The sequence below is a fragment of the Aquarana catesbeiana genome, linkage group LG02, assembly GCF_042186555.1.
Source record: "Aquarana catesbeiana isolate 2022-GZ linkage group LG02, ASM4218655v1, whole genome shotgun sequence".
NCBI classification, from domain to species: Eukaryota; Metazoa; Chordata; class Amphibia; order Anura; family Ranidae; genus Aquarana; species Aquarana catesbeiana.
Window position 1 is genome coordinate 384728005 of NC_133325.1, and position 22789 is coordinate 384750793.

General features: G+C 43.7%; 1 protein-coding gene across 2 annotated transcripts in view; it reads right to left on the minus strand.

Moving 5' to 3' along the window:
• The window catches only part of LOC141129926 (uncharacterized), a 207078-nt gene that overhangs the window by 133951 nt on the left and 50338 nt on the right, over positions 1–22789 (minus strand). The window lies entirely within an intron of this gene.

Here is a 22789-nt window from a genome sequence, read left to right on the forward strand (position 1 = left end):
ACACCCCTGTCCCCCCCTGCTCTCACGCAAAGGCAAACGCGGTCTGGCGTCAAGTGTGAACAGCAATTGCACCATGCATGTGAGGTATCACCGCGAAGGTCAGATCGAGGGCAGTAATTTTAGCAGTAGACCTCCTCTGTAAATCTAAAGTGGTAACCTGTAAAGGCTTTTAAAGGTTTTTAAAAATGTATTTAGTTTGTCGATACTGCACGTTTGTGCGCAATTTTAAAGCATGTCGTGTTTGGTATGAATGTATAATCTTTTTTATCTCAAACATTTGGGCAATATAGTGTGTTTTAGTGCATTAAAATTTAAAAAAGTGTTTTTTCTCAAAAAAATGCGTTTGAAAAATCGCTGCGCAAATACTGTGTGAAAAAAAAATGAAACACCCACCATTTTAATCTGTAGGGTCTTTGCTTAAAAAAAATATATAATGTTTGGGGGTTCAAACAAAAAGTGTCAGAAAGGGCTTTGTCTTCAAGTGGTTAGAAGAGTGGGTGATGTGTGATATAAGCTTCTAAATGTTGTGCATAAAATGCCAGGACAGTTCAAACCCCCCCAAATGACCCCATTTCGGAAAGTAGACACCCCAAGCTATTTGCTGAGAGGCATGTCGAGTCCATGGAATATTTTATATTGCGACACAAGTTGCGGGAAAAAGACAATTTTTTTTTTTTGCACAAAGTTGTCACTAAATTATATATTGCTCAAACATGCCATGGGAATATGTGAAATTACACCCCAAAATACACTCTTGCTTCTCCTGAGTATGGGGATACCACATGTGTGAGACTTTTTGGGAGCCTAGCTGCGTTCGGGACCCCGAAAACCAAGCACCGCCTTCAGGCTTTCTAAGGGTGTAAAAAAAATACATTTTTGTCTTTCTTCATTTTCAAAAACAAATGAGAGCTGCAAAATACTCACCATGACTCTCAGCATATAGCTTGGGGTGTCTACTTTCCAAAATGGGGTCATTTGGGGGGGTTTTGTGCCATCTTGGCATTTTATGGCCTTCAAAACTGTGATAGGTAGTGAGGAGTGAAATAAAAAATTTACACCCTTAGAAATCCTGAAGGCGGTGCTTGGTTTTCGGGACCCCGTACACGGCTAGGCTCCCAAAAAGTCCCCCACATGTGGTATATATTTTTTTATCATTATTCAATCACTTGGGACAAAAAAATGTAATATTTAATGGGTTCAACATGCCTCTCAGCAAATTCCCTGGGGTGTCTACTTTCCAAAATGGGGTAATTTGGGGGGGGGGGGTTTGTACTGCCCTGCCATTTTAGCACCTCAAGAAATGACATAGGCAGTCATAACTAAAAGCTGTGTAAATTCCAGAAAATGTACTCTAGTTTGTAGACGCTATAACTTTTGCGCAAACCAAAAAATATACGATTATTGACAGTTTTTTTTACCAAAGACATGTGGCCGAATACATTTTGGCCTAAATGTATGACTAAAATTGAGTTTATTGGATTTATTTATAACAAAAAGTAGAAAATATCATTTTTTTTCAAAATTCTTTTTCCGTTTATAGCGCAAAAAATAAAAACCGCAGAGGTGATCAAATACCATCAAAAGAAAGCTCTATTTGTGGGAAAAAAGGACGCAAATTTCGTTTGGGTACAGCATTGCATGACCGCGCAGTTAGCAGTTAAAGCGACGCAGTGCCAAATTGTAAAAAGTGCTCTGGTCAGGAAGGGGGTAAATCGTTCCGGGGCTGAAGTGGTTAACAACAAAGGATTTTGTACGAAGTATTAAATACATTTCAGTAAGCATGTTCAATACTTTTTCCCTGTGTCATTCCGTTTTAACTTAATTTCAGAAACTTATTTGTTTTGGTTTCTTTGTATGTATGGATTGCATAGGTTTTTACAGACATGTGGTGAACATTTCATGTCAATAGCACCTTTAGAAATATATTTACCTAGAAAAATGGTGACGTGTTCAATACTTATTTTACCCACTATATATTGAATAGAAGTGGTCTATAAAAGAAAATTATATATATTTATAATATATATAATATTTATATATATATAAGTTTTGAATAAGTGACAAAACTTGTGCTGTGCTTAAATAAAGTATCAAGGTAGCCAACACAAAGGTAGAATAGCAAACCTTAAAGAACACATAAATATATAATGCAGCGCCAAAACATATCTGTGATAATAGTTAAACCATAGTCTTATTACTGTGACAATAATAAGTGTGTAAAACTCAAAAATACATTTCAGTAGACACTGAGAAATATAATCCAAATAATGTCCAAAAAATATCAGTGCATTGCGGAGTCCAAAGGCATATATAGAAAAATTAAGAAAATGATGGACAACTATGTTTATAGTATATGACAGTTGTAATTATATTCCTGTGTGCAGTTTGTATTGTTAGGGTAATATGATCAGGAGGGGGATATCCTCCTGTGGGCTATATATTCTGTGTAAGTTTGTTCAAATAATAAAAATAAAAAGTTCCGGTTTTGCAGCCAAACAAGTCATGCCTAGTTTTTGGTTGCAATAGGCGGCTATAATATCTGAGATCCATGTTCAGACTGGAGGAAGCAGTATACTAACGGAAGCACTCAAGCTGAATGTGCGACGGAGTCCGTCACATTGATGGCAAGCAGTGGGATGCTTCCTGTGGGATGCATCTGGATCCACCTGGATCCAAGGTCCGGATAGCAGGAGAGAAGAGGTACAGATACCAGCCGCCATGAAAGAGGAATTTGGAAATAGGGTCCGAGAGATGCAGATACAGCACAAGGGACCAGTATCATAGCAGGTCCTGCTGGGATGGTTTGATTCTGTCCGCTGGGAACACTGGAAAGAAAGCACTAACCCATGAGCAGCGAAACCAGGGAAAAATTCTCTCCTCCAACCAGGAAAGGTACTGGTTGCAGTACGAAGTGCGAATGGTGTTTTTGGGGAAACAACCGCACAAGGAATGAAAAGCTGAGATAAGCAGGCTGGTCCAAGCGGATATGCGGTTGGACGAGAGCTACAGATCCCTCTGCTGGTATGTATCCCAACTGTGCCCGTGGACAGCGGATGACAGCCCGACAGAAGGCTTTTGCTACGGCGGCCTGGGGCTGTTATTAGAGAGGCTGTCCGAGGACCCTGACATTGGGAGTGATTTGGAGTGGCGTTTGGAGGAAATCTTGGAATACAGAGAAGAGATGCTGAATGTCTCAGAAGTTCTCTGGTCACTGGAAGATTTGGAGTTTAGAAAGTTGTAAGATTGAGGACATGTCATGAAGTCCAATCTCAAGTTCACATATTTTTGAAACCATATTTAAAAAAAATATTTTATCATTGTATCTATGATAATGTTTTATGTGTAATAAAATGTATATAGCTTTTTAATGCTGTTCTGTTCTCATTTGGCATATTTAAAGTCCGACTACTTTCTTGTTTCAAAAATACCAAGATTTGGAGTTTCTAGCCAATCAGGAATGGGAACTGGAGATCGCCTACAGATGGCTGCTAGATTCTGCACAGCAGCAGGACTGGGCTCCCTTTGCCTGGGACACCACCTGACAACTCTGTAATCCTGGCTGAAGAGTCGGCAATGTGGCAGAGTAACAGTGTGCTTTGCCCATCTCTGCCCGCAGCTATGGATGCGGAGGTCTTATGGCGGATGCAGCAAGTGCTGACTCACCCTGACAATCCTGTTTCTGTACGGGAAGATCTTGGATGGAGGAATGCGTCTGTCCAGCAGATGAGGATATGGGAGATGGAGCAGTCGGCTCATCTCTCCAGCCACAGAAAGCATGGATTGAATTGACTTTTCATTGAAGGATGTAACATTTACTGAACTTTCAACTGAATGCCTGACAACAGAGCTGAGCTCTGCTAGCCTCTACTCAGCACCGGCAAGATCTTCTGGGTTTCAGGGACAGGAGATGGTGAACCTCTATCCCCAGACACCAGTTTCAGAGAGGGGGGATTTAAAAGACTTTTCTGCTGAGGAGGAACAACCCAGTGAGCCTACAGCAGAAGAGCACGCATCCAAGCATAGCGCTGCTGACCTCTGCCTGCCACAATCAGTGACCCTGGAGGATTTGTGCAAGGCCACTGACTTTTCAGTTATCTTTCCAGTGGAACAGCCTGCATCAGGGCAGAACATCACTGAGCTCTGCCCAGCACCACCAGAAGCTTCAGTTTTCCTGAGAGAAGAGGCAGCCGTCCTTTCTCCCACAAAACTGACAGGGACATGGGATTTTCTGACAGCAGTATCTGTGGAGTTACAAGAAACTTCTCCAGTTGAAGCTTTGACAACCTGACAGAGGGTCCAAGACCTCTGCCCCACACCTGCGACAGTTCCAGAGGCCCAGGGTGAGAAAGTGGCGGTCACTCCCCAGCAGCAGATCAGGATCCAGGGGGAGAAGGGAGAGAAGGTGTTCGTCCTCGCTCACCAAAGACAGTGTAGTGATTTAGGACCGAAGGAAGTCATCTTTGCTCCACAGCCGGAGTCCAGCAGTATGGGAGATGGAGCAACCAGCTTATCTCCCCAATGGCGGATACACAGTTTGGGAGAGAACGTGGTCGTCCTTCCTCCCCAGCAGCCAATCCACAGTCTGGGAGTGGAGGAAGCCAGCTTCCCTTCCCAACAGTTAGCTGAGGCAGATTTTGTGGAGTCCCAAGCAGCAGTGCTAGAAACAGTGCAGTGCTACCAACCTCTGCCCAGCAGCGGCGACGACAGCAAAGTTCCAGGGAGTCGGGGCAGTCGGCCCCCAGCAAAAGCTGATGTATTAAAGCTCCTAATCCCAGCTGAATTACTGGCAACAGGGCAGAGCGCCGCTGGCCTCCGCCTAGCACCCACAGTGTTTCCACAGCTTCAGGGAGCTGGGGCGACTGGCCTCTCTCCCCAGCAGCAGTCGGCGCCCCCGAATGATGACACCAACCCAGCAGAAGAGTTGGCAACAGTGCAGAGTGCTACTGGCCTTAGCCCTCAACTGACAAAAGATGGATTTCCTGTGAAAGTGGATGGGACTTCGGTCTCCACTGACATAACCCCAGAAAAAGGTCTAGCATTGGGACAGGAGGATATCAGCTATGCTCTGCAAGCACTGAGGGATTTTCATCTAGCAAAAAAGTGGATGGGACTACAGTTTCCACCTGTATACACCAGGGATGCTGGGCAGTCGGCACAGATGCACAACAGCATGACGGAGTGAGCCCAGCCCCCGTGTCTTCTCCTCAGCGGCTGAAAATACTCCAGGGAGAGGGGCCTGTCCACACTTCTCCGCAGTGGCGAGTATGTCCTACGAGAGAAGTAGAGGTTGGTTGGGTGAGTAATGCTCTGATTGGGACAATTTTTTGGGGGTACTGGGATTGGGGGACTGGAACTATGGACTAACTTTGAAGTCGACCCATCTGGGGTCTCCTTCTGTGTTATGCCGCGTACACACGAGCGGACTTTACGGCAGACTTTGCCCGTCAGACGGGATTTCGTCGGACAATTCGATCGTGTGTGGGCTCCAGCGGATTTTGTTTTCTCAAAAGTTGGACGGACTTAGATTTGAAACATGTTTTTAATCTAGCCGTTGAACTCGAGTCCGGTCGAAAAGTCCGCTCGTCTGTATGCTAGTTCAACGGACAAAAAGCCACGCTAGGGCAGCTATTGGCTACTGGCTATAAACTTCCTTGTTTTAGTCCGGTCGTATGTCATCACGTACGAATTCGACGGACTTTGGTGGATTGTGTGTAGGCAAGTCCGTTCATTCGGAAAGTCCGTCATAAAGTCCGACGAAAAGTCCGCTGGGCAAAGTCTGCCGTAAAGTCCGCTCGTGTGTACGCGGCATTAGTCTCCTTCTGTGTTAGTCTCCTTCCAAAAGGGGAGAATTGTGACAGACCTATCTGGGACAGGGACTTTTGGAGAGGACTGGGAAACCTTTGTTTCAGCTCCCCATGCCCCTCTTATGTACAAGTTACCCTGTGTCTATTAGGGGCACGGGGTGACCGAACAAATAATGGACAACTACTTAATGGATGCTAAGAATGTGGTTTGGATTACTTCAAATGGGACAGTAATATATATCAACAATATCACTCAAGAAATCTATGATAAATTAATTCCACTGTATCAGAATGATGGAGCATTGTATGAGCTCTGCCTCACAGTCTATTGTAGGTAAGAGCCGGACAGTCTATTACTGGGGTCTCCTACTATTGTTTGTTAATTCAGGTGTTCTGTGTTTATACTTATGATAATGTGTAATGTACTTTGTGAGCTCGGTGTTGGCAAGTTTGACCTGAAGTGGAGATCTCTGATTATTCACAACATTGTGCAGGTGGCTAATTAACGTAATGTTTACAGTATATGTTGTTTGTTGTAATTATATTCCTGAGTGTAGTTTGCATTGTTAGGGTAATATGATCAGGAGGGGGATGTCCTCCTGTGGGGTATATATTCTGTGTAAGTTTGTTCAAATAAAAGGAAGAGTTTTGCAGCCAAACGAGTCATGCCTAGTTCTTGGTTGCAATAGGCAGCTATAATATCCGATATCTATGTTCAGACTGGAGGAAGTGGTATACTGACAGAAGCACCCAAGCTGAGTGTGGGACGGAGTCCGTCACATATAGTAGGTAAATTAATTGTTTTTAATGGTGTTTTCTACCTTGTGGTTTTTATCTTTATGGCCAAAAAAAATGGTTATTTTATCAATTATGTGTGATTTCCCAGTGGCACATATAAGTCCCATCCATGGTCTCCCTGCCTCTTCCGGCATTAAAAAAAAAAGGGGGGGGTGTGGTTTAATTTATTGATACATACAGGGATGGTGTCCACTGAGAAATAAAGGAAATATTATAGATGTGTTGACAAAAACAGAACATCTCCACATTTTTCTACATATACAAAAAAAAATCCTGTCTACCCTACCACAGGATCTAAACAATTTACATTCTCATACCCACTCGACAGCAGGCAGGATTGCCACCTCAAAAATGTTAATCCTACGAAAACGACTTTTCTTATTTCGGATCACTGCCATCCCACTCCACCTCACCTTCCTTTCTGCTATTCAACAGCATTTCAACCAATTCGTGTGGGGATCTAGGCAGCCCAGGTGTTCAAATACCACTGTTTTGCCCAAGAAATAAGGGAGGTAAAGGCCTTCCAAATATAACCCTATATTACAAAGCATCTTGGATCAACTTTTTTTTGGTGGAACCCCACTTCAGAAAAACACATGGACATTGTTGGAATCCTGCCTTTTTAAAGAACATAACCCTAAGCTAACACTATTGGCTATTAAAGCGGGATTAAATTCAGGTTGGGTATAAATTGGTGTAGAATATTATATGGGAGAACTAAATTTTGAGTGGGCCTGGATTTCTGGGGATAAAGCAGAGTCTCAGACCAAATTTTTAGAGAAGCGGCAATCTTAAGAAAACTGTAGTCAGTTGCAACTGTTCTTGCAGATCAAGCAGAGGAAAAAAATATGGAATCACTCAATTCTGAGGAAAATATTATGGAATCACCATGTACTTTGCAGTTCTAAAACAAGCATCTGCATCCGGAAAAATTATGTCATCATCATCAAACATCCTTTCAATTGATGGAATAAGAAAAGTGTCCAAAATCTCAATATTTGTGCATTTATTGAAGATTTAATGACTGTCATCTCCCTCAGATCTTTTCCAGACATGCAACCCCATATAATCAATGATTGTGGAAATTTGCATGTTTTCTTCAGGCAGTCATCTTCATACATTTCATTGGAACGGCACCAAACAAAAGTTCCAGCATCATCACCCTGCCCAATGCAGATTTGTAAATCATCACTGAATATCACTTTCATCCAGTAATCTACAGTCCATGATTTCTTTTCTTTAGCCCACTGTAACCTTGTTTTTTTTCTGTTTAGGTGTTAATGGTGGTTTTCGTTTGACTTTTCTGTATGTAAATCCCATTTCCTTTAGCCAATGTCTTATGCTGCGTACATACGGCCGGACTTCCAGCCAGAAAAAGTCAGATGGGAGCTTTCAGTCGGACATTCCGACCGTGTGTATGCCCCATCGGTCTTTTTCTGTCTGCATTTCCGACGGACTCAGATATAGAACATGGCAAGTCCGGCCGTGTGTATGCAGCATTACAGTTCGGTCACAGACATTGACTACAGTTTCTGACCATTTGTTCCTCATTTGTTTTGTTGTGCATTTTCTGTTTTCAAGGCATAATGCTTTAAATTTTCTAACTTGACGATTTGATAACTTCCTTGGTCTACCAGTACGCTTCCCTTTAAAAACCTTAGCATTTAATTTGTACTAACAAAAACGATTAACACCTAAACAGGAAAAAAACAAGGTTACAGTGGGTTAAAGAAAAGCAATCATGGACTGTGGATGACTGGATGAAAGTGATATTCAGTGATAAATCACGAATCTGCATTGGGCAGGGTGATGATGCTGGAACTTTTGTTTGATGCCGTTCCAATGAAATGTATGAAGACGACTGCCTGAATTAAACATGCAAATTTCCACATTCATTGATGATATAGGGTTGCATGTCAGGTAAAGGTACAGGGAGATGACCATCATTAAATCTTCAATAAATGCACAAGTTTATATTGAGGTTTTGTAATTCATAATATACGCTTAATGCGAATTTTTTTTTACCAAAAATATGAAGAATATATATCGCCCTAAACTGAGGAAGAAATTTGTGTCTTTATATTTTTTGGGGGATATTTATTATAGCAAAAAGTAAAAAATATTGCTTTTTTTTCAAAATTGAAGCTCTTTTTTTTGTTTATAGGGAAAAAAATAAAAAGCGCAGAGGTGATCAAATACCACCAAAAGCAAGCTCTATTTGTGGTGAAAAAGGACGTCAATTTTGTTTGGGTACAGCGCCACATAATTTTCAGTTAAAGCGACAAAGTGCTGTATCGCAAAAAATGGCCTGGTCATTAAGGGGGAGATTCTACTGGTCCTTAAGTAGTTAAAAATCTTAGGATGTTTGGTGATGATGGCATCATTTTTTAGGATCAGGATGTAATCTGATGTAATGTTTGTTTTAGAACTGCAAAGTACATGGTGATTCCATAATATTTTCCTCAGAATTGAGTGATTCCATATTTTTTCTTCTGCTTGTTCTGCAAAAACAGTTTCTTTATTTTTTAACAGTTTCCTAAAGCCAGAGGGTTGGAATGTTAAATGAAAAGAGTTTTGAGGGATGTCTTTAATTAGTTTTTTTTTCTACACAATTAAAGCGGGGGTCCACCTATCTATCGTTTTTTTTTTTTTTGGAGTTCATTCACAAACTTTTCTTCTCATGATTATCTACTCACATGTTCTGTGTAATAAGTCCGCCTGTGTCCGATTTTGTTGTAAAGAATAACTTATAAAATTCACTGAAGGCGGTTTCCATCTTCATTGTGGGCATTTGAAGCCTACAAGCATGTATTTCCTGGATGCAGTGAATGCTGTGCTCCCAGCATTCACCGAGATGTTGTGATGACGCTGTTGCACAATGCATGCTGGGAAGCCTGAGACTAGCTCCCAGGGGGCTGTGGGAGGTCTGGGAGAGGCTAGAAACATGCCTACTCCCATGGGAGGAAAATCAGGAAGTGCTAAGAAGATTAGAAAAAAAAGGTAATTACGGCGATTTAAATTTTTTTACACAGCATGTCAGCATCTAGGCAAGGAAGAGAATGCATAGAGATAATGTTCAAAATTTGGGTGGAACCCCGCTTTAAACAATTGAATGAACATTTTCCAAGAGTGGCAATTCCATACTTTTTGCCAGAGGTTGTGCAGTATATTACAAACTACTTCAGGAGGTACTTATAATGAACAGAGTGGGAAAAGGCATTCATTTATACTTATTTGGTTTCCCATTGCATGAATCACTGAAAACTTTACCAAAACATCTTACACCGCTGGTGCCTAACTCCCTACAAACTTTCCAAATTGTAGCACGCCTATTCTCCTAAATGCTGGAGACTGTGGATAAACAGGATCTCTTGTCTACTTACTGTGGGATTGTAATTTAGTTAATTAATGTTGGAATCAAATCTTCTCCCTGACCTCTTACATCCGTGGGGCACACTTATTTTCTGATCTAGCTTTGGCTCTGTTAGGCGGCATTTCTGGTCCCCCACTATAGGCCTGGTGACTTCTGCGCTCCACGCTGGTTTAGAGTCTGGACCGGCGTTTCCTTGGCTGACATCCAGATACGTCTGCCACAGGAACACAAGCCTTGATGAGCCCTTCAGAGATGATCATGGGACCATCATAACATCATGCCTTAGACCATATGGTATGCCTGCTTGTTGCTCCTGTTAACATGTGAGTCACTAATTGGCTCTAATACATACATTTGGTCTTTCTTATACTGCATTTAGTCTGGCTCCCCCTTGTCCATTGACCTTAACATTGAACTTTATTGCTTGAACTGGATAGTGTCTTTTTTCAACCAGGCTAACTATGCATGCAATGTTGGCTGAGGGGATAGAGTATATCACTGTAATTCATTCAGGACGTTAAGTACTAAAAGGATAAAACGAAGGGTTTTAATCATAAAAAGCCAATTTACCCTGTTGAAGGCTCTTACAGTGTCAGTTGAGAGGAAAAGGCAGGAGGTTTTGGAGTTGGAAGCAAAGTGAATGAGGTTCAGCACTTTCTCAAAGATATCATGGACATCCCTCGAGGGCAAGAACCCTACTTGGACCAGGTCCATAATGCTTGCAATGTGGACGAACATGCGGTTAGCCAGAATATTCATCAGTAATTTTAGATCAACATTCAAGAAGAAAAATGGGCACCTAGCACAGGAGGTGGAATCCTTGCTCTCTTTAGGAATCATGTGATATAGGTGTTCAGGGAGTCTCTGGGTATGTAAGAATTTTGAGCGAGAGCATTAAAGGCTGCGGTAATATATGGGAGAAGTTGTGAGGAAAGGAGTTTATAATATTGTATGGTCAGTCTGTTGGGACCTGGAGACTTACCTGGCTTTGCAGAGGCAATGGCAGATTGTAGTTTCTCTGGATTGATGGGGGCATCTAAAATGGAGTGGATTTCAGACAGCAGTGTGGGCTTGACAGAAGACTCAGTGTATGTTCTGATTTTTGCAGATTGATCTGCTGGAGAGGGAGATTGTGAGTCAACATGGCTCTCTGAGACCTTTAGTGTGGCTCTGGGGGTGGATATGTCAGAAACATAAGAGAGAAGTTGCTGCACCTTCAACATTGGCAAGAAGGCAGCCTCATTTGTCCCTGTATTCATAAATGTTTTTTGCGACAGAGGGCAAGAGTGGCTTTAGCCTGAAAGGAGTAGAGGTCTTTGCGGCGATGTTGTAGAGCTAGGAGGTATTTCCAAAAGTAATGTTGAGGGAGCTCTTATGTTGGATTTCTAACTGATGAATATCTTGCAGGAGTTGGTGAATAGCGGCTTCTCTTTCCCGTTTGAATGTAGACACTAGGCAGAAAAAAAACTCTGCACCTTCTATGGGCAATCCACTCTGGGTATAAAACCCCCTCTGCTATAGGACACCAGTCAGTCACAAGCTGTGTTAAGGAGAAAAACTCCATAGAGGGGTGGGTGCTGTGTCCGTCAATTAACTCGATGAGTAACAAAAAAACCCTTTCTCTCTTATGTTCATTGATGGACACAGCTGCTTCTTCTTTATCCATGACCAAACAGGGATGTCCCCAAACAGTGCCATAATGAGGGTTGGACTAATTAACTAATGGAGAAAGATCCCAGGGCAACATGACAACACTCCAAACCATCCCAGGAGGAGCCCAGGAATCCTAAACAGCCGTCTGCAAAACATTGCAGCCAAAACTAGCATCAGAAGATGCTACATCAACTTTATAGAACTTTATACAACTTAGTAAACGTGTGCACAAATTACCAGTTTGCCGCCTTGAAAACTTGAGAAACAGACGCCTGATGTCAGAATGCCCAGAAGGCGCCAACCGCCCTAGTGGAGTGCGCCGTAACAGGGAAGGGAGGTTCCCACCCTTTAATGGCATAAGCTTGCACAATCGCCTGCCGAGGCCTTTCTTTCGACCATCCTTGAGAACAAAGAGAATCGGACTTTCAAAAAGCAGCCATAACAGAAAGGCACATGCGAATCGTGTGAACCCTGTCCAAGGAATGCAGAGCCACCTCCTTAGGGTGCGACAGCCAAGGACACATAGAATAACGGACATTATCTTCATTTAAAGGATAATTTCACCTTTTGTAACATGTTAAACCCATATTCAGGGTGTAGCATGTTACAAACAGGCCGGCCCCTGTACCTCCCCGATCCCTGCTGTGACAGCTAGAGGGGTTCCCTCCCCGCAAGCTGTCACAATTAAAAAAAAAGCTCCACCCGCCCAGCCGCGTCACTGATTGACAGGGCTTTGTGCACGGAAAACTATACGGTCTGGCAGCTTGTAGTTTTTAATGAACTAGCACATCGCTGTGGAACGCCGTGGTAGTTCATTCATGCTTCCTGTCAGATTGTATCTGCTTACCCGTATGGAATGTACAGGAAAGCAGATACACTGGCAGATCTGCTGGAGACTTGCATGGCACCAGCGATCTGCTGATCGGGTGCAATGCTTTACAAAAAAAAATAAATGCAAAATTTTTTACCTGCAAAAAAAATGTGAATTTTTTAAAGTAAACATATCCTTTAAATGGAAATCTGACACCACGTTTGGCAGGAAGGAGGGGGGAGGTCAAAGCACCACCTTGTGTAGAACCAGATAAGGTGGCTTACAGGACAAAGCCGCCCAACTCCGACACCCTCTGAGCCAAAGTGAAAGAAAGGCAACTTTCTGAGTAAGTGTAAGCAAGGGAATATCCCGACTGCTCTCAAAGGGAGGGTGAAGAACAGACAACACCAAATTCAAGTCCCACGGAGGCAACGGGGAGCACACACGAAGCTCCACATGGCAAACCCCCTGAAAAAAAGTACGAACCAAAAGAATGCATGGCTGAAGTACATTGAAAGAAAACCGCCAGAGTGAAGACCTGACTCGATTGTGCTCAATGCAAGCTTCTGATCCACACCTAGTTGGAGGAAGGCCAACACTCGAGCCACCGAGAAAGAGCGAGAATGGAACTCCAAAGCTTTGCACCAACCAATATAAATAAGCTCTCCAGGTGCGATGATAAATCTTCCGAGTAGTAGATTTAGGATATCGTAAAAAATACTGCGCTATCCCATAAGTGGAAATGATCCCCACATGTGTGTGATGAAAAGACAAATATCTCAAACCGAAAATTGAAATGTAAAATGCTGCTGCAACCTTAGATGTGAAACAACCTCCACCTTACTAGCTATACAATTTAAAGGCTGCGCTGCTAGTGCAAATACATGATCATATTAACTGAAAATACCATAATTATGAATGAACACAAGTGAATTGTTTCATAACAAAAAAAAAAAAAAAAAAAAAAAAAATGCACATAAATCGCATGCAAAAAAAAAAGAATCGCATGCAAAAAAAATGAGTGGAACATTCAGTAAACAAAAACGATTAAGTAGAGTCCATTTAGTCATAGATTGAAATGAACTGTAGGTCTTGTGGGTGTAGAAAATGGTTGGATAGAGGGAGAAAGACACCCTTCCTTCAAGTGATATAAAGATTATCTCCGTAGGGAGCGTGATGTTAAAATAGAGAGAAGATCCTCCACCTCAAGTAAGGTAAGCCCCTTACCAGATCCAAAGATCTCCTGTCACAGAGATCATGCACACATGTGGCTGTGTCCCCCAGCCACTGGGTCTCTGTCAGTGCGCAGATCGGAAGCCACCTCTCCAGGAAATCAATCCAAACGTGATTTATCCGCTCACAGACCATGGATAAATAGGAAAGAAATGCTCCATAGCGTAATACAGTTAAAATCCACTTTAATTTATAAAAGAAAAGCACTTACAATTTGTGCAGTAAAGATCGCTTATAAAAACATGTAGCGCCGGCCGGCTTCAGCTGCTGCCCGTTTCTTCCGGGTTCAGCGTGGTATGGTGGTGACGTCAGCACGCCGCTCCTCCCTACGCCGTTTCGACAAATCTGTCGTCTTCCTGGGGTACCCCAGGAAGACGACAGATTTGTCGAAACGGCGTAGGGAGGAGCGGCGTGCTGACGTCACCACCATACCACGCTGAACCCGGAAGAAACGGGCAGCAGCTGAAGCCGGCCGGCGCTACATGTTTTTATAAGCGATCTTTACTGCACAAATTGTAAGTGCTTTTCTTTTATAAATTAAAGTGGATTTTAACTGTATTACGCTATGGAGCATTTCTTTCCTATTTATCCATGGTCTGTGAGCGGATAAATCACGTTTGGATTGATTTCCTGGAGAGGTGGCTTCCGATCTGCGCACTGACAGAGACCCAGTGGCTGGGGGACACAGCCACATGTGTGCATGATCTCTGTGACAGGAGATCTTTGGATCTGGTAAGGGGCTTACCTTACTTGAGGTGGAGGATCTTCTCTCTATTTTAACATCACGCTCCCTACGGAGATAATCTTTATATCACTTGAAGGAAGGGTGTCTTTCTCCCTCTATCCAACCATTTTCTACACCCACAAGACCTACAGTTCATTTCAATCTATGACTAAATGGACTCTACTTAATCGTTTTTGTTTACTGAATGTTCCACTCATTTTTTTTGCATGCGATTCTTTTTTTTTGCATGCGATTTATGTGCATTTTTTTTTTTTTTTTTGTTATGAAACAATTCACTTGTGTTCATTCATAATTATGGTATTTTCAGTTAATATGATCATGTATTTGCACTAGCAGCGCAGCCTTTAAATAGTAGATTTAGGAGCCTTTAGCATAATCGGGATCACTGAACCAGACAATCCCATCCTTTAGATCCTGGTTTTCAATAGCCACGTTGTCAAAGCCAGCAACTATAAAGCAGGGTGGAACACTAGCCCTTGAGATAAAAGGTCCTCTCGAAGAGGTAGCCAACAGGAAGCGTCGGCCACCAACCACACCACGTTGGTGTACCACTGACAGCGAGGCCAGTCCAGAGCCACCAGGATGACCGCAATCCATTCGGCCTCTATCCTGCATAGTAGATAAAAAATCAATTGGAGGGGAATATTGGAATTGGAAGGCATAGATGAGATTGTACTGATGCCACGGTGCCACTAGCGCATCTGTCGCATCCGCCAAGGATCCAGGGATCTTGGCACGAATCTTGGAACCCTTTGGTTGAGACAGGATGCCAGAAAATCTACGTCTGGTGTCCCCCAGTGAATGAAAAGCTGATGGAACACCTCCTGGTGTAAGGACCACTCGGCCTGATCCAGCATCTGACGGCTGAGATAATCTGCCTGCCAGTTTTTGGCTCCCGGAATGTGTACAGCGGACAGAGCCGGAACAAACATTTCCGCACCATTGGAGGATGTGGGATGCCTCCACAGAAGGAAATGCGCAGGTGTCCTTGATGTCTATGGTTGCCAGAAAGTCCCCTTGGTGAAGGGAGGCCACCACAAAGGGAATGGACTCTATTTTGAACTCCATTCAGGTCCTTGAGGTCCAGGATCAGGCAAACCCCTTCTGCCTTGGGAGCTGTGAACAAGTTGGAGTAAAACCCCCTGAACCTCTCTGACTTGGGCATGGGAACAATCACTCCTTGAAGGAGCAGGTCATGCACAGCCCTGTACAGGACCCGCAGACGGGTCGATGAGAGCTGCAGATTAGAAGTAAAGAACCAGTCAGGTGGAAAAAAAATGTAAGTCTATTTTGTAGCCTGAAAGAATAATTTTGCGGATTCACTTGTTGGGAATGAAGGAAGTCCACAGGCCCGGAAACAAGCAAAGGCAACCCCCCACCCTGGGAATGGGCGGGGGCAAACCTCCATGTCGAGGAGGACTTATCCGCAGGCTTGGAGGGCTTCTGGGGCCAGGGATGCTTGGCACCTCTCATGGGGGTCTTAAAGGGTTTGGAGCCCTTTGTGACAGACTCAGGGGAATGAAAATCTGCTTATGTGCCGTGAAGGTCAGTCCCATCCTCCTACGTGGTTCTGTTCCCTTCTTGGACTGAGACAGAAAAGTACTCTCACCACCTGTAAGGTTCTTGATAATAACGTCCAGTGTAGCCCAAACAGCCAGTCTCATTGGAAGGGCAAGTTCGCTAAAGCCTTTTTGGAGGTCTGGTTAGCCGACCAACACTTGAGCCACAGGACACGCCACAGCACTACTGCCGAAACAGAAAGATTGAAAATGAGTGGGACTCCATTAAGGGACGCATCACAAACGTACTTTAGTCCCTGGACCAACTGGTCTTCCAGCTCCACATACGATTGAGGCATCTGGCTAGAAGTTAGGGCTTGATGGAGAACCTTGGCCCATTCAGTCAGTGTCTGGGAGACCCGGGCTGTGGCCAGGAAAAGGCCAGAGTGTAGACCTGGCAATGGTGAAAATGGAACAAGCCACCGCCTCTGCCCTGCAATCCGCATGGTCCTTAAAGGAGGGGCATTCCTCCACCAGTAACATAGTAGCCTTGTTCAGCAGGGATATAGGAGGGTCCACCACAGGAGGAGAGGTCCATTTCTTCAGGAGGTTCTCCTTAAAAGGGGTAACATAACGCAAAATGCTTAGGGAGAACAAATGGATGCTTTGGGTGACCCCAGTCCTTATAGACAAATTTGTCAAAATAGGTGGGGTAAGGGAAGACCTCAGCAGCCCAAGCTGGTTTGTGCGTACCAAAAGGGACAGGTACCACATCAGACACTCCTGCGGGATCTTCAATTTTCAGCGTCTCCCACACAGAATCAATGAGAGCGGAAACTGATTCCTTTTCCTGCGAGATGACAGAGGTAGAGGAACTATCCGAGGAATCAGGGAAAACATCTGGGTCCGCATCGATTGCAGGTCCAGCGGCGGCAGAGCCCGACTTGGGCTCAGAACAGTCCGTGGATGAGGGTGATGGCGGGGGGCAGTTTCTACTAGCCCTGTGTCCGAATGCCACCTCCACGTGGGAGACAAATAACTCCAGGACGTCCGACAGCATGTCTACAGGAAAGGAAGGACCCGCAACCTCCACAAGGGGTAGCGTGCTCCTGAGGCTCCATAGAGACCACACCACTTAACAGGTGGTACCACAACTAGGGACCCCCTAGGGACTAGGCTGGAGAGAGATCACCCCTAGGCTGTCCAGCAGAGAAAAAGGGATCCGCAGGGAAAACTCACCACAGACCACCAGAGGCTACCAGGAGTCTGCCTTTTGTCTCTGCCGCTGTGTATAGCTCAGGAATGTGCCACCAGGTTTCAGGGACCGCCCCCCACACCATCCGACTCTCAGAACCCAAGGAGAGGCCAGTGCAGGCTACAAGAAAATGGCCACTACTCCCAGAAGTAGCTGCAGCATGTCCACTGGCTAGAACAGCAATCAACAAGCTCCAAACACTACTGCACCTGGTAATCTGTCACAAGGGTGAAGGGAGGGCAACGGGGGGGTAGGGAAGGAGGGGACCCTGCAGGACCAACTACCCCAGGGAGTACCCGCTCCCCACACCGAGTCCAGGGATTGAGGGGGTGAGGGCAATTCTACTTACCAATCCAGCTGGAGCATGTGGTAAAGCTCCCTTGACAGATCCTCCTCTCCACCAAAGCGGGGGGGGGGCTGTCAGCCAGGGATAACACTGTGGCACAGACTATAGGCACCTGGTCATATATGTCCCCACAAGATATTTAACTCGCTAGCTGCCCCGGTCCAAGATGGGGTATAGCTAGCTGAGGTGCTCACTGGTCAGACTGGGGTGACCACTGGATCTAGATTATCCAGCACGTCACCCAGCCCAACTGTGGATAGATCTTCTCCAAAGGGGAAAAAAAAATCCCAGGAATAAGTAAAGGAAAAAATAAGAAAGCTATAGGACCACAAGTCCCAGCATAAAATCCATACTCCTGACACTAAGCATAATGACTGGAGGCCTATAGCAGAGAGGGAGTTTTATACCCAGAGAGAACTTCCCATAAGAGGTGCCGAGTTTTTTTTTGCCTAGTGTCCTACTCCTGTAGGTGGGGCTATAAAGCCCTGTTTGGTCATGGATAAAAGAAGAAGCAGCTATGTCCGTAAGAGAAAAGTGATTTTCCTTTTTTCAGGCCTATTCAGGCTTTTAACATTCAGGGAGATAAAAGGTAACTCCTCCATAACCTATAAGATAAACTTTTTTATGCTAATCTGTGGTTTAATTTCGCTTTGTTACTGAGCCTGACCTTTGCCAAATTTATGGGTAACAGCAAACTACTGCCTTCCATGTTCAGAGAAAGTGTCCTTGCTGGCCACTGAGGCAGCTTCTTTTGACAGTATAATGACAAAGGCCAGGGTTTACACATTAGGTCCGTGAAAATCATGCTTTAGTATCAAAGTGAAACAAAATTAGAGAGGAGTACAGAAGAGGCTTTTCTATTAATAAAGTAAAACAAAGCAACTGGTACTATCATCTTAGCCATGAATCCTACTTTTAAAGCATACGTTTAGTTATTTTCTTTACATTTTTTTTTAAATCAGCATCAAACAGAGACTTAACATCTGCAACAGTATTATTAAATGTTATAGTACACAGATATACAATACTGTCAGCAAACGCTAATATATGGTGAGGTAATTCTAAATAACTATGGTAAGGGTCCCTACTTATACCACTGGTTAGTACACTAAACTCTACCGACATTAGGGCCCTTATTCTCACATTTGAATGCTTACATTAAAAGTTTGGTGGCCACAAGGCCTCTCATTGCTTCTGATGATTTGGACATGACTTTTGAAGACAAGCGAGAGCTACGTTGCCAATGTTGGATTAAGATCACAATTCTTTTTCTCTCTGGAGTCTGTGACTCTGGAACAGCAATAGCTTTCTTCTTCCTGAGGAGACAATAGTCCCATGATGCTCCCTCAGGCAAGCTGGGGATGGTGGTCCTCCACTAACATGCAGTTTTGCTCACAGCTCACGGTTTAGTTTCTGGCAGTAGCAATTCATTCCTGGTTCAGCACATTCAAAAGCAGGCAGATTGTCTCACCCACTAGTCTAGCACAGGTTACAGCAGTCTCTCACTTGTGCATTTCTTGTCCAGTGCAGATCAACCCACATCAGTCTATCCTGTAGTCACATAGCTCAACACACACAGGCTATCCACTGGTCCCTGTGGGAACAAGTGTGTCTCTTCCAGTTCTGCAGCAGTATATGTCCCTCTCTGGCCCCTCTAAACTGGCTTTCTGTGAGCAAATCCACCTGCAGACTAAATACCATTTATCTAATATACAAGTAAAATTCAATGGCTGTTCACAAATGCTGTATTCACCTGGTGCACATTGATCCTATTGTAAACGCCAAGCAAATGCTGTCAAATCTTATTTAGGTGAATGTCAGTAAAGGAATCCGTGGGAAAATTTCCCAATGAATCCTTCATAAATAGACCTCTAATAAACCTTTCCAAAAACTTTATAGTGCGTTCAAGGGGCTCCAGTATGTTCTGTACCACTGAGAAATTAACCCATGTGACAGACCCAACCAGGACAGGGGCTTTTGGAGAGGACTGCAGGGTGACCTCTTGCCTACAAACTACGGGCCCTGGCATTTAGGGGAACACTACTCTTTGGGAGGTGTGTGCCTGGGGGACCCTTGGAGTGTTTTTTTTTCTGATTCAAGTCTAATGCCCCGTACACACGGTCGGACATTGATCGGACATTCCGACAACAAAATCCATGGATTTTTTCAGACGGATGTTGGCTCAAACTTGTCTTTCATACACACGGTCACACAAAGTTGTCGGAAAATCCGATCGTTCTAAACGTGGTGACGTAAAACACATACGTCGGGTCTATAACGGGGCAGTAGCCAATAGCTTTCGTCTCTTAATTTATTCTGAGCATGCGTGGCACTTTGTGCGTCGGATTTGTGTACACACAATCAGAATTTCCAACAACGGATTTTGTTGTCGGAAAATTTTATAGCCTTCTCTCAAACTTTGTGTGTCGGAAATTCCGATGGAAAATGTGTGATGGAGCCCACACATGGTCGGATTTTCCGACAACAAGGTCATATCACACATTTTCCGTTGGAAAATCCGACCGTGTGTACAGGGCATATGTCTCCTCACAGACTCTGGGAACTGGGGAACCCAGATATATATTTAGGGCTTCTATGCCCAAAACCAGCAATGACTGCTTTACTCTGTGAGACTCAGAACATATGTTAATATGATAATATGCTCAAAGCAACCTGATGCTGGGGGTCTTCTACTATCGTCTGTTTATTAAGGTGTTTATACTTAATGGTGCCGGGCAGTGTGACCTGGAGTGGGATTTCTGATTAATCACAACATTGTCTGGGTGGGCACTGAGTCGCCTAGGTGGCTAGTTGTTTAATTAGCTTAATGTTTATAGTATATGTTGGCTGTTATTTAGCTATGTTAATTATATCCCTGTTTACAGTTTGTATTGTTAGGGTAATATGATCAAACCCTCACCTGATTGTGTGGTATATAAATTTTGTGTGAGTTTTCAATAAACTGTTCCAGTTTTGCATCTAAGCTATTGTCAGCTAGTCTTGGATGTGGGCTATAATATGTGGTTCCTGGTTCCAGACTGGAGGAAGCGGTATACTGACAGAAGCACCCAAGCTGGGTGCTGGACGGTTCCATCACAACCCAGGATGAAAAGTTTGTTGTGCGGGCAAGTTTTCCTCTCCCTGTGAGCATGCATATACCTTATACTGAGGAGTGAGATGTCACTCTACTCTCCCACAGTGAGTGCCCATACACTGCATGGAGAGGTGAGAAGCATGCCTCTGTGATCACAAAAAGAGCAGGCACAATGCATTAGGCATATCTCCATGCTCCAGGCATATCTTTTTAATTCAGCACTGAAATGCAGGATATCAGCAGAAAGGGGTAGGTAAAATTTTCATGAATATGACTCTGCATGTTGTTGGGCATTAATAGTGGGTTTAATCACTGAATACACACACACACATATATATATATATATATATATATATATATATCATACACACACACAGTATCTTACAAAAGTGAGTACACCCCTCACATTTGTGTGAATATTTTATTATATCTTTTCATACGACAACACTGAAGAAATTACACTTTGCTACAATGTAAAGTAGTAAGTGTACAGCTTGTATAACAGTGTAAATTTGCTGTCCCCTCAAAATAACACAACACACAGCCATTAATGTCTAAACCCCTGGCAACAAAAGCGAGTACACCCTTAAGTGAAAATGTCCAAATTGGGCCCAATTAGATTTTTCCCTCCCGGATGTCATGTGACTCGTTAGTGTTACAAGGTCTCAGGTGTTAATGGAAAGCAGGTGTGTTAAATTTGGTGTTATCGCTCTCACTCTTTCATACCGGTCACTGGAAGTTCAACATGGCACCTCATGGCAAAGAAGTCTCTGAGGTTCTGAAAAAAAGAATTGTTGCTCTACATAAAGATGGCCTAGGCTATAAGAAGATTGCCAAGACCCTGAAACTGAGCTGCAGCACGGTGGCCAAAGACCATACAGCAGGTTAACAGGACAGGTTCCACTCAGAACAGGCTCGCCATGGTCGGCCAAAGAAGTGCATATCCAGAAGTTGTCTTTGGGAAATAGACGTATGAGTGCTGCCAGCATTGCTGCAGAGGTTGAAGGGGTGGGGGGTCAGCCTGTCAGTGCTCAGACCATATGTCGCACACTGCATCAAATTGGTCTGCATGGCTGTTGTCCCAGAAGGAAGCCTCCTCTAAAGTTGATGCACAAGAAAGCCCGCAAACAGTTTGCTGAAGACAAGCAGACTAAGGAAATGGATTACTGGAACCATGTCCTGTGGTCTGATGAGACCAAGATAAACTTATTTGGTTCAGATGGTGTCAAGCATGTGTGGCGGCAACCAGGTGAGGAGTACAAAGACAAGTGTGTCTTGCCTACAGTCAAGCATGGTGGTGGGAGTGTCATGGTCATTGAGGGAACCATGAATGCCATCATGTACTGTGACATACTGAAGAAGAGTAACAACCCCAAACACACCTCCTAGACGGTAATTGCCTTGCTAAAGAAGCTGAGGGTAAAGGTGATGGACTGGCCAAGCATGTCTCCAGACCTAAACTCTATTGATCATCTGTGGGGCATCCTTAAAGGAATGTGGAAGAGTGCAAGGTCTCTAACATCCACCAGCTCCTTGATGTCATCATGGAGGAGTGGAAGAGGACTCCAGTGGCAATCTGTGATGCTCTGGTGAACTCCATGCCCAAGGGGGTTATGGCAGTGCTGAAAAATAATGGTGGCCACACAAAATATTGATACTTTGGGCCCAAAGGACATTTTCACTTAGGGGTGTACTCACTTTTGTTGCCAGCGGTTTAGACATTAATGGCTGTGTGTTGAGTTATTTTGAGGGGACAGCAAATTTACACTGTTATACAAGCTCTACACTCACTACTTTACATTGTAGCAAAGTGTAATTTCTTCAGTGTTGTCACATGAAAAGATATAATAAAATATTTACAAAAATGTGAGAATATAAGATATACACCGTATGATCAAATATATATAAATATATATATACACCGTATGATCAAACACTTTTGATCTGGCAAGAAGGTATAACAAACTCCTCCAGTAATTAGAGGTGCTCGTATACGCACTGGGAGATTTTTCCAACCTGATGGAATACATGCACTGTAGGGTAACTATCACAGGGGGTTCTTATGCGATGACGGGCAGATATCCCCCATACCTTGTCTTATTAGGGAAGATATCTATGGTCAGGCAATGTCATATTATACACTATGGGAGAACATTTTTTCATGCTTATAACAAACAT